This window comes from Thunnus albacares, chromosome 13, assembly GCF_914725855.1.
Source record: "Thunnus albacares chromosome 13, fThuAlb1.1, whole genome shotgun sequence".
Taxonomy (NCBI): Eukaryota; Metazoa; Chordata; class Actinopteri; order Scombriformes; family Scombridae; genus Thunnus; species Thunnus albacares.
This window is the reverse complement of record NC_058118.1, coordinates 18,767,889-18,782,462: the sequence shown is the minus strand read 5'-3', so window position 1 is coordinate 18,782,462 and position 14,574 is coordinate 18,767,889. Positions and strand designations below refer to the sequence as shown.

At 39.2% G+C, this 14,574-nt stretch overlaps 1 protein-coding gene and 1 long non-coding RNA gene across 3 annotated transcripts in view; one reads left to right on the top strand and one right to left on the bottom strand.

Moving 5' to 3' along the window:
• Positions 1-14,574, top strand: part of LOC122995042 (rho GTPase-activating protein 26-like) — a 115,732-nt gene that overhangs the window by 21,557 nt on the left and 79,601 nt on the right. The gene's annotated exons all lie outside the window — the stretch shown is intronic.
• Positions 4,049-12,811, bottom strand: LOC122995043. The gene is made up of 3 exons (XR_006406707.1): positions 12,670-12,811; positions 10,329-10,623; positions 4,049-6,745 (listed from the first exon to the last, which is right to left on the bottom strand). It is a non-coding gene; the product is annotated as an uncharacterized LOC122995043 (long non-coding RNA).

The following is a 14,574-nucleotide window of genomic DNA, read 5'->3' as shown; positions in this document are numbered from 1 at the left end:
TTTTTTGCAGCTCCACAGAGTTTTTAACCTCTTTTATATCATTGTTCTGCTTTTATGGCCCTTACATTTACTGTTATGGTCAATTCTCACAGCTCTCATCAATCCAGTTTCCAGACGCAGCAGACAGACAGATAAAGTAAGAGACTAGCTGGTGGACATCGAGTGGAACATCTAGCCGCTAAGCCTGATATTTTTCTCAGGAGTTGGTATACACGGAGACAAAGCTGTGGAAACAAATCTAAATGAATAGTCATGTTGCTCTGTGTCTGCTAGATGTGTAATTATTTGTTAACATGTTCGACAAATGGACATTATAAGGTAATTATAGGTTAGAGCAGTTTGCCTGTCAGTCTGAGTTCTTCTATCCTATGTGGCAAAAAACAAACAAAACATTTATTGCAATTTTAAGTAACTTTTTACTAAACATACATCACTACATATGGATACACATCCATCCCATAATGCACATTACATATTTGCCTGAATATAAGACGACCCCCCCCCCCGTTCCCTGCACCTGTTTTAGGAAAACTTTGATACTCATCCTGTTGGGAAAGTTAGAGATACTATTAATCCAAGTAGAAGAGACAAGTCCTCATCCCTGAAGCCTTTTCTCTCATTGAAGTGAAATACTGTCATTAAAGCAGAATGTCAATTGCACATTTGTGTAGCTTTTCTATCAGCCGTCTACTCTCTCATCCTGTCAAGCTCTTGGAAGCGTTAAAGTTATTTTCTCAGTAGTCTATTTGAGCTCCTAATTCCTAATTCTTGGCTGCTTGACAGATGATTCAGACCCTGGTCCGTTTCTGTAGTAGTGACAACATTAGACACGTTAGACTCATCTTCACTCGTCGTGAATTTTATTTCCTCTGCGGCGGAATATGTTACAGGCCTTCAGAAACTCTTAAAACTCTTAAACTGAACTAACAAAACACTTTTTAGGATGACTGACTCCAGCACACTCACTACGAACTCACGTGGAGATGCTTGCTAACCTAGCAGCAATGTTGCTACAAACATCCCAATATCTGATGCTGTGAACACATAATTGTCCAGTCCTCGAGTTTAAGATGACCCCTACTTTTTCCAAATGTAATTATTCAGTAAATTGAACAATTTTAACATCTTCCTAAATTGACATTAAATGAACTGATCTACTTCAGTAGGACATACTCCTGCTTTTTCCATCTCTGGTGCTGGAGCTCTTCAGCAGTGTTTGTTGGGGAAAGGAAGCGTGCTACTGCTCAACTTCCACCACCTAGATTTTCCCAGCTGGTTGTAGGGATTTGAACTGGCAGCCTTCCAGTCACAACCTATTATATATGTCATGAAATAATTTTATACATTGTCTCTCCGCGCCACTTCGCCCGATATTGATGTTTAGGTCTGCAGTATGCTTTCACAGTACAGCAGAAACATTCAATTTTTTAATCCACTCTGTATCAGTGTGTAAAAGTGTTAGAGACGGAGCACGTGCAGGGGTGGGCTGAGGGGAAGACTCGTCTCTGCTGCCTGGAGCCAACCCAAACAAACCACAACCCACTGGCATGGAGAGCGCGGGAGTGTGTGTGTGTGTGTGTGTTTAAAAGTATGCGTGTCTGCATAGAGCTCCCATCCGTTTTGTCCCGCCTGCTCCAAAAATAACCCCCTGCTAAGAATATTTAATCCCCACGTTACCGCTTTCTCTCCCTCTCTGTCTTGCTGTTTATCATACCCTCACACATTTGATGTGCATACTGTACACACATGCACACACACACACACACACACACACACACATGTAGGGGTAGTGTGGGGGTAGGGTTCCCTCGTGTAAAGCCAGTCAAAACTCAGGCTTAGTGAGGGTAATCTGGTAGGTGTGTGTTTGCTTTATTCTATCTGTTTTCATGTGTCTGGTGTCATTGACGGGGGTAAAGTGGTATTTGTTGGGTTGCGTGTCTGGAGATTACTGTAGGATGAGGAAGGGGGATCTGTCTGTGTGTTATTTATTTATTTATTTTTTGTCTTCCTCTGGATTTTGTAGGGGTTTTTTTTTGCAGTTGTATCCTTTCCATTCTGCGCTTTGGACCTGAACACCTAGTCCTGGGCAAGCCAAGATTAATGCAGGAGGTCAGGAGGGCAAGCCAAGATTAATGTCAGAGAGGGGGGGGGGGGTATTATAGCAAACAGACAGTTTATGGGGTAGCTAGTGATTGGTACTGGTGGCAGAGGGTGGGCAGAGGGTCTTGACTTTGAGTACGATTATATTGTATCAGGATATAATTTGTTTGATACAGAAATGACACAGAATGTACTGATTCCCTCATTTTTCAGGTCAAATTGAACCTTATGTGCCCCTGAGCACTTCTTTCAAAGGCTTACTGAATATTTTTTCCATCACTGTGTAAGAGGAGATTTATGGAAGGTCTGTAACCGGCCAGCAAGAGATCAAGGATTCAGTTTGAGTAGAAGCTTCTGGCTGTGTATTTATTGTCTGTTTTACCACAATTTTATGCTTCAAAGCTTCTGGTTATCAGTTATTGTGTATAAAAGCAAAGTGACTGAATATCTGTTTTCTCTCTCCAAAAGCTGGGACTCTGGAGAACTTACATTACTGTCCATCTTAAACTGCTTTTGTCCTATTTTGTCCCCCAGGTTAATGTTGTTAGCTGGAAAAAAACATCCTCATTTAAAAAAAAACACTCCTCCTCTGGATGATGGATGATATCAACTTGCTGTCTATTTCTGTATTGTTGTCTACAGTCAGCTGTATCAAGCTTAGTAATTACTGCTCTTTGGGCAACATTCAAGACTGTTCTGACTTGCAAGTTGAAATCGAGGTCAAAGAAAACTGACTAGTGTAGATAGCTGAGTTCTTTCTGTCTGCTGAGCTGGCTCAGTCTGCGCCCAATTTGTGTTTGCCTGAGTGATAATAGCTCGTCGAGCTGAATAAGCAGCATCTCTGTGAGTATCGTCAAGAATAAATGGTGCAGTAATTGTGCTGATTCTGTCGGATGACTTGCAGACATTGACAATAGAAAAAAAAATCTGTACATTTATCTTGATTCTAGGTATTATTATTGTCATTTGGATGTATTGAATGACTCTTAACACACCAGAGTATACATTCTGCTAGTCCTCCTCTTATAAAACCCTGTATCTTGCAGCTATATTGGGTGATTAATAGTTATTTTTTTTCAACTGACAACTACTACTAGTAGTGTTGAAATGTTTTATACAATGGTAGTTTCCTTTCCTTAGTTTTGACAATGTCAAACTCAAGATATTGTGGACTCACCATCTCCTGTGCTGACACAAAAAGCCAGACCAACTTGTCTGTTTCTCATTGTCATGGCAGAGTATTTGTCTCATCCAAAAATAAATAAAATTATACTTATGTCAGGAGTTTGCATGGAGAACATTCTTGTCTACTCTAAATTTAGACCCTTATATAACCTGACACAATCTTTCCAAAAGGGATTGTTTCATCCTGGCTTCTTTTTGAAGAGGAAAATGAGGGCACATGCCAAGCAAGGTTCTGACAAAATGTAAATAAATCGAATACAGGGGGTAAACGGCAAAAAGCTGGAATGGATGGACTTTCCATTCATGACTCCAAAAAGGCACATGATACGTCTCGTTTAAAGGACCAGTGTGTAAGATTTAGGGGGATCTATTGGCAGAAATAGAGTATAGTATTCATAATTATGTTGTCATTAGTGTATAATCACCTGAAAATAAGAATTGTTGTGTTTTTGTTACCTTAGAATGAGCCCTTTTAAATCTACATATAGAGCGGGTCCTCTTCCACGGAGCCTGACATGTTGCACCGCCATGTTTCTACAGTAGCCCAGAAAGGACAAACCAAACACTGGCTCTAGAGAGGGCCTGTCACATTTTTTTTGCAAGTTTTGTGGCCACCGTAGGGGTTTTCAGCTGGTTGCAATCTGCAGCCTCATTGCTAGATACCACTAAATCCTACACACTGGTCCTTTAAAGTTGTGTTGTTGCATTTACTTACAATTATATAATTTAAACATTCTGATTAAATGATTTTAAGATGCTGTAGTTTGTTATATTATAACATCAGTTCTCATTTATTTCATCTGTAAAGAGGAATGTAATAGGACTGAAGCTTTACATAATTTCCCATAACTAATGCTTCCTGCAGACGTCAAAAAAAAAAAAAAAAAAATCTTTTAAATTAAAGATGTCACATCAAGAGACATCCAATGGAAATCAAATGTTGACCACAGGAACACTGCAGAGGATCGTATGGTGATAAAAGAAAATTTTCTGGCCCAGAATTTAAACACTAAAAACCACAATAATGTAAAGCTCATTTGTCTCGCTGTGCGCTGTAGGTCCCACAAAGTCAGTTTCCCATCCACTGTCAACAGACCATCACATGTTGGACTCTTTATCTGATTTCTAGTTAATTGGAGTTATTTGAGTTTCTTTAAGTGGCTATTGATTAGACTGTTCTAAACCAAACGGATAACATGTTAAAATGGTAAATTGAATGTAATTCCCCTTTTTGGCTTCGATGTAAACCAGCCTTCTGTCTTAGATTGTCCAGTATCATTTCACAGATTGACATTGAAGTCTTAAAATGAGATTTATTCTCTTTCAGCTTCCATTTAAAAAGCTCCAAATTCCCTTTCTGCTTTCTATAATTTCATTATAACAAGCTTCTACTACTGTCACAGAATTGTATATAGGTAAATGTAGGGACAGATGATTGCTTTATTTGAATCTACAGTTTCAGAATTTGTGATTTAGTCAATTAAAGTTGCAGTAGATGATGAACAGCATGTAGATTATTAGTTTGGGAGTCTGTATACATGCCTAAGCCCCCCCTGTTTGCTTGAAATATACTATGTCAGGGGAACATAGAGCCCCAATGTATGAAGTTTCTCTCAGTGGTTTGTGATCTGCAGCACATTTACTCAAATTCAGTTCCACTAAGTAATGAACTTACAAAAAAGGAAATGCCCTTTAGAGTTTTTTTGATTTGCCTAGAAATCTTAATCTATAGACTAGAGAATAGAGACTAGAGATGGCCCTGACGTCATTAAACAATAACTGTGACTATAAAAGAGGAGACTAATATGTAGTTTAAAAAAGAAAAACTTTACCAAAATCTCAAAAAGAAGAGACAAAATATTATAGACTCATGGGAGGCATAGCCTGAGCGGTGTGTTAGCAGAGCAGCAGCAGCAGTGAGTGCTCCGTCTGTGTGTCTACACCGGAGGCGTTCAGGTGCAGCGTTGAGTGTAGGTCACCCGCGTTCGGAAGCACTCAGAGCCCAATGCACAATGACTGTAGTTACACGCATAAAATGGAAGATAACAGACTCCACGTTATGTTTACATGTATATAATGAGAGTGAAACGCGAGCCATTACACAGCTGTATTGATTAAAATAGCAGTGTGTAACATTAACTTTCCTTATCATGGTTGTTGTTATTCTAGCAAAGCTTTCCTTGTTTAACTTTTGATATTGATGTCATGTGAACTAGCTTATTAGACAGCAATTTATGTCATTATTAAGTCCTTGGGGCACATTTTTTATCTTTTCGTGTTAAGACCGACCTCAGATTTATTACATTTTTTTTTTAATGTAAGCAGATTGCAATTGGTGTTTTTACAGTATTCTTTCCAATTTTATGAGGCTAACTACTTTTATTTCCATTGTTTAGAACAGAAAGCTAATTTTGTACTTTGGGCAACCAAAAAATTGGTTTCAAATGTTTTATTGTTTGTGCAGCTCTCATTGTTTTATAATAGTTTTAAAGAGCGTGTAGGGCCCCAGTTGTGTTGGTTGAAAATAAATATGCAAATCAGAATATGTTCCATGTTTGGATGTATTCCTTAAATTGATACCATCAGACCAGACACTTTCTGCAATGCTGCATTCTTAATTATTCAACCTGTGTTTTTCATCAGATAATGACGAGTTCAATAGAATCTGGCTAAAAATAGACTAAAATGTCATGTTTTCATTGACTGAAACTATACTAAATTAGTTTCAGTCTTCTTTGACTAAGATAAGACTAAAATACCCAGACTTTTAGTCAAAAAAAACTTAGAAAAAACAGGATGAGGTTGACTAAATATGATTAAAATCTAACAAGGACATCTGACACAGGATGTGACTAAATAAAAAAAAAAATAGCTGACAATATTAACTCTACCGTGTACATACATACATGTAATGTTTCTTCATGCTAATTGTGTTTCCATTGAGTTCTACTAACAGTTTGTTATCAAGTGTAAAGGGGCACTAGTTTAATCTCCATTTAGATATAGTTTATCAGCTTTTCAGTGATGTTAAGTATATTTTTGGATATAGCAATTTTGTGGCTAAAATGCTAAATAGTTAGTCTGTTAGAGTTCATCTTTCAGCTCATAAAGATGAGACAAACATACACGGGACATGAACCTGTCCAAACAACAGAAAGGACGATGGAATTCGTATCATACTAATTTGCTGCCTCAAGGCAAAAAAGTTGTAAATCATGTCTTCAGAGTCAGACTTCCAGTTTGTTCCTCCCAAATTCTCTGTGAGTGAATCGTGAATAAGCACGCTGGCATCTCATTCGTTGTCTCGCTCTGGCTCGAACCTCCAGCCCCATCTTCATTTGTGTTCCTCTGATCTCAGTCTCTCTCTGTGTCAAGCCGGCCTCAGAGGACAGACTTAAACTGACAAGCCACCGAGCAGCAGCGACTCGGCTGCACGTGCCCCGGGCTTCTGTGATCCAATCTGACAGAAAGAGAGACACAGAGAGAAAGAGGGAGAATCAGGGTGAAGGGGGGCAGAGAGAGAGAGAGAAAGACTGTAACACACTCCGAGCAGAGAACATGTACTCTCTTTATCTGTGCTATCTGTGCACACTGTAATAGCCATTGCACAGAAAATGTTTATGTGTGTGTGTGTGTTCGTTTTTGTGTAGTTGGATGCTAATAAAGCGTATGATGGTGCCTTCAGGGCTGCTTTTAGTCTCCTATTGGGAGAAAGAATTAAGGCGAGGGGGGGGGGGGGATGCTGTTAGCTTTTAGTTTCTGTAATAAATCAGGAGTTAAATAAAATAAGCTAATCAGTGGTGCTTTTATTACATTTAGGGCAAAGTACTGTAATCTTCTGTACTTTAGTTTCTGTATTTCCTCTAATCAAGCAATGAAACTCACTTTCAAGATTTTTGCACAGTGCTATTGTTCCTCCACATTTTTTTCAGCTTGTCTTTCCTAGTTTCACTGAATATACAGTATATTGATTGATGGCTTTTAAAATTGGTCTAAAACAAGCTAAACAGTGGGTGCTGTTATTTGTCTTGATGAAAAATTGTTTTTTTCCCAGACCTGTCTGATTACTAAACATGCCTGATGATTATGGACCCAAGTTTATGGACAATTCTTGGTGCTTTTGAAAGTTAAAAGTTTTCAAATTCACAGTTATGCATTTCTTTTGCAGACTTCCTGTTATCCAGACTGTGAGAACAACAGCGAGGGAAATATTTTAACCAAAATTATAGCAAATGACTGACTTTAATCTATTCATATTTTTTTTTTGGTTATAGATAATTAACCTTATTAAATTAAACTTGGCAGAGTTTAAAAGTTACATACAGTCACAAAACAGAGACTCTGTGCCTCTCTGTTGTAGGGCCCTTGAGCAAGGTATCTGACACCTGGGTGGTCCTGGTCAGGTGCAGTAACAAAGTAGAGCCTGTGGTTGGGCATCCGGTCATTTCCATGTATGAGCACATAACTCTTAGTGTGAAGGAAACATTTTGGATGAAGAGCAATTAATCTTTCCTCCCTTTTTGAAAAGTGCCAAAATATCACCACAAGTTGCAAGACTTGTTGAGTTGCAATATTCATATCCAAAATAATAATAAAAGTAGCACTTGTTATTTCTTCATTGAATTTGTTTGAACTGTATTCAAAGCAGCACTTTGCACTCTCTCAGTTCATCGGCCTGACTTTCTCTCTTTATAATTCTGTGGTATTATGTGTTGGCAAAGAGATGGTGACACAGAACGTCAGACAGAGAGACACACACCAGGAGAAAGAAAGTGTAAAAACAAGCTGAAGATATTGTTGCATGCATTTCAAAAGTGAAGAACAAAGAAAACCCATCAGCTCAAGGGGTCATAGAGGATGAATCCCACGAGAAAGAGCCATTTCATCAAGTTAAAATGCGAAATCATCAAAATAGTTGATTCACATGACAACAGTAGTGTGTTAAGTGGTGTGTTTGACGGGAAAGCCTCTCTGTTTACCCCCCCAAACCTTCTGTCCTCCCTCTGAACAGCCCAGATCACAACTCCACCTTAACACTTAAATCCTGCAGTGGCTCAGATTTACTGTAGATGTAGGTGAGACTAAGCTCCTTTTGATGCACTCATTTGCCGTCTTCGGCATTAATAAACCACAGTTTTTATTATGTAGGAAGGGAAAATTCAAGTCATTCATCATGCATTTACAACCGCTCTGTTCTGTTCACTCGTAATACATGTATGACATATGTCTACTCACTTATTTTCCTACTTTTAAGCTAACATTATTACCACAGAAGAAACATCAAACATCGTGGTAAATGAAACATTACTCGACCATGTCGTGACTTGGCTCTCTGCCTTTCTTAACCTCACAGCAGCTTGCCCGAGGCTGTAGCAGGTGTCTGAGACAGCTTGCTCACACATGCATGTGTAAGCACAGCAGCATGAACACATAAGGACACACAGTTGTTTGCCTTGTAGCTATGGCCACACAAAACTCAGCACATTTACAAATGGCTCGACACCCTGAGTTTTCTCGCTCAAGTACGGATGCGAGTTTACGTGTTAGGAAATTAGCACCGAAGGGGTCAAATGTAACGCTTTTAGCTCTGTGAATTAATAGGATTGCCCTGATAACCTGGTAACACTGCAACAGCAAAGGAGTGAACGGTGACGGATTAATGAGGGAAGAAGAGAGAAGCAGGGAAGAGGAAAGGGAGATTACAGCTTAGAGGTGCTTGGTCGGCATAGGGTTTGGCTCGCTAAAGGTTGAGGTTTCAGTGCTGGTGAGAGTGGGCGTCCGTTGGGGGGTTGGGTGTCGGTGGTAACGACTGTGAGGCTCATTCATGGAGCCCAAAGAATATTAATTTGAATGCATATTTCTCTGCCTCTGGGGTGAGCGAGAGAGGTTTATGAGGTTTATGTTCAGAGGCAAGTAGGCTAGACTCCACGTCCAGAGAAAGATCAAAGTGCAGTTTCTTATTCCTTCTTCCAGATTCTGTTTGATGCTGGATTTCTCTGAATAACTCTGATACCTCCAGCAAAGTCTCTCTGCTGCCACAGCACATAGGCTAAAAAGCAGCGAGGTGCGGGGAGAGGAGGAGGAGGAGGAGGGTGGGGGGGGCAGGGTTGCTAGGCTGGCTGGCGAATGTCAGATGGCATTAGAAGCACAACAAGATGACTTCTCCCCATCAATTCAGAAGCTAACTGGTCTTTGGCCAAGTTAAAGGTTGCCATGTGGTGGCCGTGCAGTGTTCAGTGACTCGGAAAAATGAAATTGGATTACATTGTTTCGTTTTTGTTCTAACCAAAGGTTATATGTCAAAGCTCATGTTTCAATTGTGTATTACAGCTGATCCAGGCTTTGTCTTTTGATTTTATCGTAGGTATTAATTAATTACTGGTGGATTGAAGTTGGTATTGTATGATTGTTTCACTGAAATAAATCTAATAGTAAATGGTGTATTTTTTATTCTTTTGTCTTATGAGTTCATGTTCAGCACCAAGCACATATCTGTTGAATGAAATGAAGAAATAATACTTAAATACAATTGAAATTGAAAGTTAGATTCATTTATTTAATCGTCAACAATTTTGTTCTTTACCAAGGAAGTATGCTAAATTACTGACGATTTGCTGCTTTTCTCTGTTTTATATTAAAATTAATACCTTTGGGTTTTTGACTGTTGGTCAGAAAAAAACAGCTGTAATCATTTAATGTGAAATAATGATTAAAAACAATGACAGTATATTGATTGCTAAATGAAGTTTGAATGTTTCTCCAAAAATTATCTGATGGAAATGACCTCAAGTGACCTATCAGTTTTGTCTTTTGGTGAGATCGGATTTGTTATTGAGGAGCGAAAACAATGGCCGGTGTTGTGAAGTTGTGTGTGTTCACCGTTCAGGGTCAATGATTCCATGATGAATTTTAAATGAACTTCTTTACACCCCAGTTCATGAGATATTTCCTGTGCTATAAATTAACAGACTGTTCCCATTCTTTCTGTTAGCATTTGGGTTCAGTTTTTTCTGGCTGGAAAACAGTCTGGATGTGGAACCTACTTCCTCTTCCTGTTCTTGTTTGGCACTTCCTGTTTCAGACTTCCCAGAGACAAAGAAAGTAGGGAGGATAGCCACTGTAAGCCTGGGAAAAAAAATTAGCACAGTTTGTCATGTTAAAGGTGCTACAGCTGTGAATTTTGTTCATACTGTGTGTAATGTTGTGAATGAATACTTAACTCAAGGTCCCTTTATTACTTCTGTACATGGCTTTTGACCACATCTCATCTTCCTCAGTGAATGGAGCTCAGTTGTCATGGAAATGGCTCTGTTGTCATCATTTGACCTAAGGAGGGAGCTTTATTGACCAGTTGAAAGCTCAGTTAAAAAAAAGTAAATAGACTTTAACTCAAACAAATATTTCCGAGGTCAAGAAAGAACTTTCATGCTCAACTATTGGTTCTTAGATTTAAAATATCTTCTTTTTATTCCAACCCATCAGTATACTAAGTGTAATGACCACTGACCACATTGTAAATTCCTCTGTTCGCTGCCAGTTTTCATTATTTTACAAGCCGTCATGTTTTGGTACTTTTTAAAAAAAATATGCATATTCCTCTTTTTTTTTGTTGCGCCATCCTTCCTACATGAGTTAAAGGGGGATAACCTCTGTTTCCAATTTTTTCCTCATTTATGATTTTCACTCTTTTCTGGCTTCTTTTTATAATCCTCTCCTCAGTCTCTCTCAAAAGACTGGATGGAATGAGGTCAAGGAGGATTTCAGCCAATCCAATCAGAGACTGCTGATTTATTTCCTGGTTAAAACTCCCGTGGCGCTTAGGATTGCCGTCGTCTTTCGTCTTAGACAGGGGAACATTGGCATTTGCACAAACATGTTCAATACAATCAGCACTGGCACTCAGACTGTACGTTGGCAGCTAATTCACTGGCATTTTATCCAAGTATTCAGTTGTAAGTGAGGGTTGGCATCCATAGACGGCAAGTTGCCACGATGTTGAGCTGGCATCTCAGGGATACTCCATTAACCATGTAATGCTCAAGAATGGCATGCCAGATTCAGAATAGCTGTAATGGTTGTAATAAAGTCCACTTTTGTAGGAATTGTCAGTTATGCATCAAATACACAACAGCACCATCTTAGTAAGTAGTTTGAATGGTTTTAGAGGCATTTCTAAAATCTTGTTATCGACCAATGTACTCACAAACAAAGGTCAGACTGTGTGGTTGTTCACAATCAGACTTGAGTTAGTGTTAGAGACTGAATTAGTAAATTGGTGAACTGAAATGATCAGAGTGGTGGTAAAATGTTGATGTAATATCATGAAGATGTCCTCAACACTCATCACCTACAGTTAAACAGCATTTCCATGTCGTGGTAACATGAAATAGTAAAGCCTACACAATGCTTCATTGAATTTGCTTCATTACAGCCAAATTACATATAATAACAATTAACAAGCAAAATGTTTTTTTCAAGGAATATAACTCTTTATAACCCCCAGCAGTGAGCAGCTTCTTCCTTTGTGCATGCATCTCATATTCAGTATATTTAATTTGTATGCTGGCATTTTTAAGTGCACTTTATTGTTTAATTGATCCTAATATGAATGCACTACATACTCAAAATACAGTGTTAGACTCAGTCCTAGTCTACAGTATACAACAGGGACATAGGGTGACTGTTCAAGCTGTCAAATACGTGACAGCTAGTGCACCACTCACTACCAATTTCTCAGCTTTAAAGCAACCAACAGTAAAGTATAGTGAGTTGTATAAATGAAGTTGTGTAGCTCTCAGTTGTTGGCAGCGTTTTCGTTGTATGTTTTGTGTGTGTTGTCTGGAACAGAGGTCAGGTTTGTGACGGGCGTAGGGGAGGAAGTGGACAGAGGCTATTTGGAGCCTGGCACTAATCTGGTTAGTGTGGTTTCCACCCTCTCTCTCTTTTTCTCTGTCTCCTATCACCACTCCCGCAATACTGGTCTGATCTATCATGTGCACCACAGGGCCTAGCCAGTATCACATATCAGAAGAACTGAACTTCTATCAGATCTTTACACCGACAACTGCCGCTTGTTTCGTTATTTAAGAACACCGCATTTAAGGAAGAGAAAGGTTTTTTGGCAAAGCTGATGGGAAAATGTGTGAACATGGTCGCCTCAGTATTGTTGCTTTAATATGATTTATACACAACCTCTTGACATAATGATAAAGACTGAATGTTCTTTTTCCACTGTTTGTGTTGGAATGGCATTTAGTTTGTCTGGTACCAGCAATGACCTCAAGTGGGACAACAGAGTCTCCCAGGCAGCGCTGACAAGCCACAAACAGAAGGAAAAGTACTCTGTCATCTACTAGTTCTTGTTTCCTTCTCTGCGTCTCTTACCTTGTCGTCGAGAGGCTTGTTTTTCCCCTCTCTTCAGTCAGCTCGTGTCCTTGTGTCACTTTGTGTGTGTTTTTGTTTCTGTGTCTGTGTACGAATGTTGATGTGTTCCAATCATCCCGTGGTCTCCGGAGTCGCTGTCAGCTCCGTGTAAGGGGAAGGTCATATATTCTTTTACATTTCCTGTTTTTAAAGAGGATGCTTGGGCTTGGAGTTAAATCACGGTTGTCATATCAGCGAATGCTGTTTAAATGAGGAGCACCATTGGTCAGGTTTAGGACTGCAACTCATTAGCGATTTTCAATCCAATTAATCATTTGGTCTATAAAATGCCCATCACAATTTCCTGAGGCATGAGTGTGTGTCTTCTCTTCTTTCTTGTTTGGTCCAATGAGCAGTTCAAAACTCGTAGATACTGAGTTCACTCTCACAAAAGTTAATTTAAGAAACTGTAACTTGGTAACGTTTGGCTTAGATTCAAGTGTGAAGGCTTTCTGTAAGAGATTTTAAAACGTTACTAAAAATATGGTATAGAAATAAGCTTTGAATTAGAGCTGCAACGATTGATTAATTGACAGAAACTCAATTGCCAACTATTTTGATCATCGATCACTCATTTTGAGTCATTTTTTAAGAAGAAATGCTAAAATTATTTGGTTTCAAAATTGCAGAGTTACAATGCAAAACCCAACCGTCTTCCATTGACAGTGTTAGAAAACAGCAAATCCTCACATTGGAAAACCCAGTGAATGTTTAAGTCATGTATCATGATCAAAATTGCTGGTGGGAATTTGTTGTCAAAATTGTCTGGAAGTAATTTTCAAGTTTATGGACTAATCACATAATTTTCTGATCGTTTCACAAGAGGTTTACACGACAAACATAACGTGACATAAGCCATGACTGTGTGCAGCAACACAGTGGTTTCTCACCTGGAACAGTTACAAACATAAACTTTTATCAGCAATTTTAGGTTGGTATTTAATTGTTTTAATTTATAAATTTACTCTGCCCATTTAAATGTCTTTTTCTTCTTCTTCTCTTTTTTTTTTTTTTTTTTTACAATGTCAGTCTTTTTATAACGCTTGTTGCAGACTGTTAACATCATGCTCAACAGCAAATGATACCGTTGACACATAGATGGTCGTGGCGTCTGTGTTCTCCTCACTTGACAGGAATGTTATAAAACTGGCCGAAAACTTGGTGTTTTCCTTGAAATTACAAGGTCTTTTTTAGCTCGAACAGGGCATTTCTGGCCCCGTGTTGTTCGCTTGGAAGCCAAAGTCAGGTTGTCCCACATTCCTGCTGTGGATTTTTCCAGCGGCAGCCGGCGGTCCGCAGGATGATTTCACCCCACAGACTCTCTTTTTAAAAAAGAGAAAGAGGAAAACCTCCCCGGTTGTCTGTGTTCGCTGTGTCAGCAGCAGGCGTGGCAGTGCCAAAATGAGAGCGAGAGAGAGAGAGAGAGAGAGAGAGAGAAAGAGAGAGGTTGAAGGGGGTTATAGAGAATAAGTGAGGGGGGGGGGGGGGGGGATAGTGTGACAGAGCATAAAAGTGAGAGAGACTACAACAGAAACAACAACAGAAACATATTGAAACAGTGAGAGAAAAAGACTGAGAGACAACGAGGGGAAAAGAAGATGAAAGGCACAGAAAGAGGAAGAAATATGAGATACTAAAAAGCAGAAGGAGAAACAGAACTTCCTGCTCCTTGTGGTGGCCTGGCTTCTTTGTGCCTGTTGCTAGGATACGAATGCTATGTGGCCTGGGACAAGAGGAGGGAGAAAGTGAAAGCCTCAAAGATGTACAGTGTTTCTCTCTCTTTTACTCCCAAAGCTACACAGATGATGTCCATCTGTTAGAGTCAATTATACAGTTAATAACATGGTTTCGAACAAAGTCAAAACT